Raw genomic sequence first — 3,952 nt, 5'->3', positions numbered from 1 at the left:
CATCCTTGTCTAGTGCCAGATTTCAAAGGGAATGCTTCCAGTTTTTGCCCATTCAGTATGATATTGGCTGTTGGTTTGTCATAAATAGCTTTTATTATTTTGAGATACGTTCCGTTAATACCTAGTTTATTGAGGGTTTTTAGCATAAAGTGCTGTTGAATTTTGTCAAAGGCCTTCTCTGCATCAATTGAGATAATCATGTGGTTTTTGTCTTTAGTTCTGTTTATGTGGTGAATTACATTTATGGACTTGCGTATGTTGAACCAGCCTTGCATCCCTGGGATGAATCCTACTTGATCATGGTGGATAAGCTTTTTGATGTGCTGTTGCAATCGGCTTGCCAGTATTTTATTGAAGATTTTTACATCTATGTTCATCATGGATATTGGCCTGAAGTTTTCTTTTCTTGTTGAGTCTGTGCCGGGTTTTGGTATCAGGATGATGTTGGTCTCATAAAATGATTTGGGAGGGATTTCCTCTTTTTGGATAATTTGAATAGTTTCAGAAGGAATGGTACCAGCTCCTCTTTTTATGTCTGGTAGAATTCGGCTGTGAACCTGTCTGGACCTGGGCTCTTTTTGGGTGGTAGGCTCTTAATTGCTGCTTCAACTTCAGACCTTGTTATTGGTCTATTCAGGGTTTCGACTTCTTCCTGGTTTATGCCTGGGAGGAGGCAAGTGTCCAGGAATTTATCCATTTCTTCCAGGTTTACTAGTTTATGTGCATAGAGTTGTTTGCAATAATCTCTGATGATGGTTTGAATTTCTGTGAAATCTGTGGTGATATCCCCTTTATCGTTTTTTATTGCGTCAATTTGGTTATTTTCTCTTTTCTTTTTTATTAATCTGGCTAGTGGTCTATTTTGTTGATCTTTTTGAAAAACCAGCTCCTGGCTAGGAAATTTAAACTTATGTCAGACTGACTTCCATGTTCTTTCCTCAGTCAGCTGCCCGCTGCTATCACACCAGAGGAAGACAGGGCTGACTGCTGTTTTCAGGGCCAGTGATCCACATTCCCCCTTGTGCGGTTGGAGTCTTCTGACTAAGTGATGGGCTCACAGGACAACCCTGCTCTGGCTTTAATGAACACACATTTCACTTTCAAAAGGTGGCTTTTTAGCCTTGGAAGAGGGGACCCTTCATTTACATTCACTTTTTTTTCAACATACACAAGTGACAGCATTTGCTCTAGAATCCAGCTGGACTTTAGTTGACACAGAATACAATGTGGCTGCGAGAACAGCAAATAGAAAAGACAAAGCAGAAAATACACAGTTCTATCTAATTCATAATTAAGTGACAGAAGGGCAAGTCATTACATGAATCACAAAACATTTAAGCTTGATGGAAGAATTCTTTTTCTGGTGCCCGTACTTTTTGAATTCCCACTCTCTGTTGTCCAACATACACAGCTGTTGTGTTTTGAGCCAGCGAGAGAGGCAGTGGAAGCGAAAACATGGTTACAGGCTCCCCGTGCAGCCGTACACGCTTCTGAAGTGGCAGACGCTTGGTTAGCTTGACATTCTATGCAAAGATCCATGCTGTGATTCCTGCAGATGGCACAGTTATCAACTACAAATCCCAGGCCCAGAGCGCTACTGCATTCCCCTTTTATACTTCAAAGCACTGCTGTTGGTATTGCTTGGGGTATCCACATCCATTGCCACTGCCATTTTGGACCGGTTTGTTTTGTTTGTCTGTTTGAAAATAAGCTATAAGCACAGGACACTTGACCCTTAAATACTTCTGCAGCCATCTCCTAGATGAAGGACATCTCTTGTATAACTGCAATATCCTTATCTCAACTAAGAAAAGTAACGATAATTCCATAATGCCATTTAATATACAGTCTGCATTCTAGTTTCTTAAGTGACTCCCAAATATCTTTTATGACTTAAAAAAATCCAGAAGTCAATGAAGGGCATGCCTTACATTTGATTGTGTGCCTCTATAGTTTCTTTTAATTTGTAAGTTACCTGCCGTGTGTGTGTGTGTGTGTGTGTGTGTGTGACTTTTTTTGAAGAATCCAGGCTTTATAGAATGTTCTATATTCTGTTCTATAGTCTTGATTTGATCAGTTATTTCTCATGATTAGATTTAGGTTAAATATTTTTAGCAATAATACTTCACAGTTGATGTTGCTTCTTGTGGATTTGTAGTTCCAAATTCATGCTACTATATTTGAGCCAGTGAGAAATGGAAGTGGAAAGCATGACCAAAAAAAAAAAAAAAAAAAAAAAAAAAATCAGAGAGAACTGGTAGTGCTCCCAGGCAATTTAAGTAAAAGAAAATCCTTTCTGAAGGACACCAACTTTAACCAGTTCTCAAAAAATCCTACAGACAACATTCTAAAGAATATGAACTCCTCTCCTAACACACAAAGACAAAGCATACTAGGCTTTTAGCACAAAGGCCCACCAAGTAAGAGCCAGAGGAAACTGCGGACAACCATCACACTTTCGCAGTCTTGTAGATATTAGAAATATCAGAAGTAAATTATACAATATATTTAATATGCTTTAAGAAATAAAACAGACATCTGAAAATAAGGACAAGAAATAAAAACCATTAAAAAAATAAGTATATTTGGGCTGGGTGTGGTGGCTCACACCTGCAATCCTAGCACTCTGAGAGGCCTAGATGGGCAGATCACCTAAGGTCAGGAGTTTGAGGCCTCCCTGGCCAACATGGTGAAACCTCATCTCTACTAAAAATACAAAAATTATCCAGGCATGGTGGCAGAGGCCTCTAATCTTAGCTACTTGGGAGGCTGAGGCAGGAGAATCAATTGAATCTAGGAGGCAGAGGTTGCAGTGAGCCGAGATCATGTCATTGTACTCCAGCCTGGGTGACAAGAACAAAACTGTGTCTAAAAAAAGAAAAAAAAAAAGGGTATTTGAACTGGAACTTCTATAAATGGAAAATATAATTTAAATTAAAATCAATGTATGAATTAAACAGCAGACTGGACACAAAGAGATAATTAGTGAAGTATAAGATAAATCTAAAGAAATCATATAAAATACACTACAGAGAAATGAGATTTCAAAATACAGTAAGTTAAGAGAAAAGAGTTTTTGAAAAAGTCCATATATCTAACTGGAGCTCTGGAAAAACATAGTAGAAAGAATGGAAAAGAGACAACATTCCAAGGAAAAATCGCTGAGAGTTTTTCAGAATTGCTGGAAGATGCTAAGCCAAATCACAAGCAGATAAATACAAATAAAATAATTCCTTGGCACATTATAGTGGAAGTTCAGAACACCAAGGACAAAGAGAGAATTTATCTTAAAAGTAACCAAAGACGAAAAAAAAATCACCTCAAAGGAATAAAAATTAGAGGTATATCGGTGTTTCCAACAGCATTAACGGAAGCCAGAATATTACTTTCAAAATGTCAAAGAAAAAAAAGATCAATCCAAAATCTCAAAATTAGCAAAAAGACTGTTAAGAATAAGGGTAAAATAAAAGACATTTAAGACAAACAAAATTGAGTATAGATCCTTACAAAAGAAAATTCTGAAGGATATACTTGAGGCTCTCAGAAAAGGAATCCAAATTGAAAGCAGGAAATGCAAGAAGAAATGGTGAGCAAAGACATTTATAAATAAATACATTTAAACATTGCCATATAAAGCAATGATGATGATGATAATGTTTAACCTGTGGAACTGAAAAGCAAAATAGAACTAAAACACTTAACTAAATAACACAATAAAGTGCCATGGGAAGCAATTCCATATAGTCTTACAATCCCCTTGTATTTTTCAGGAACAGATAAAAAGATTTAAACTTAGATTTTATTAAATATTAAAATATTTAGATTAACCTCAAATGAATAGACAGAAAATGTATTATCAAAAATTAGTAGACGGAAGAAATTGAACAAAGAACAAAATTCCTTCAAAAAACACACATTTTGTTGGGTTGCATGTTGTTAAGATTATATTGTG

The 3,952-nt window shown here is 36.5% G+C and overlaps 1 pseudogene; it reads right to left on the bottom strand.

Moving 5' to 3' along the window:
- The window catches only part of LOC108288280, a 9,236-nt pseudogene extending 7,531 nt beyond the window's left edge, over nucleotides 1-1,705 (bottom strand).
- Nucleotides 1,706-3,952: the final 2,247 nt, after the last annotated feature.

This window comes from Cebus imitator, unplaced genomic scaffold (genome assembly GCF_001604975.1).
Source record: "Cebus imitator isolate Cc_AM_T3 unplaced genomic scaffold, Cebus_imitator-1.0 Scaffold16, whole genome shotgun sequence".
Taxonomy (NCBI): domain Eukaryota; kingdom Metazoa; phylum Chordata; class Mammalia; order Primates; family Cebidae; genus Cebus; species Cebus imitator.
This window is presented reverse-complemented; position numbering and strand designations above follow the sequence as displayed.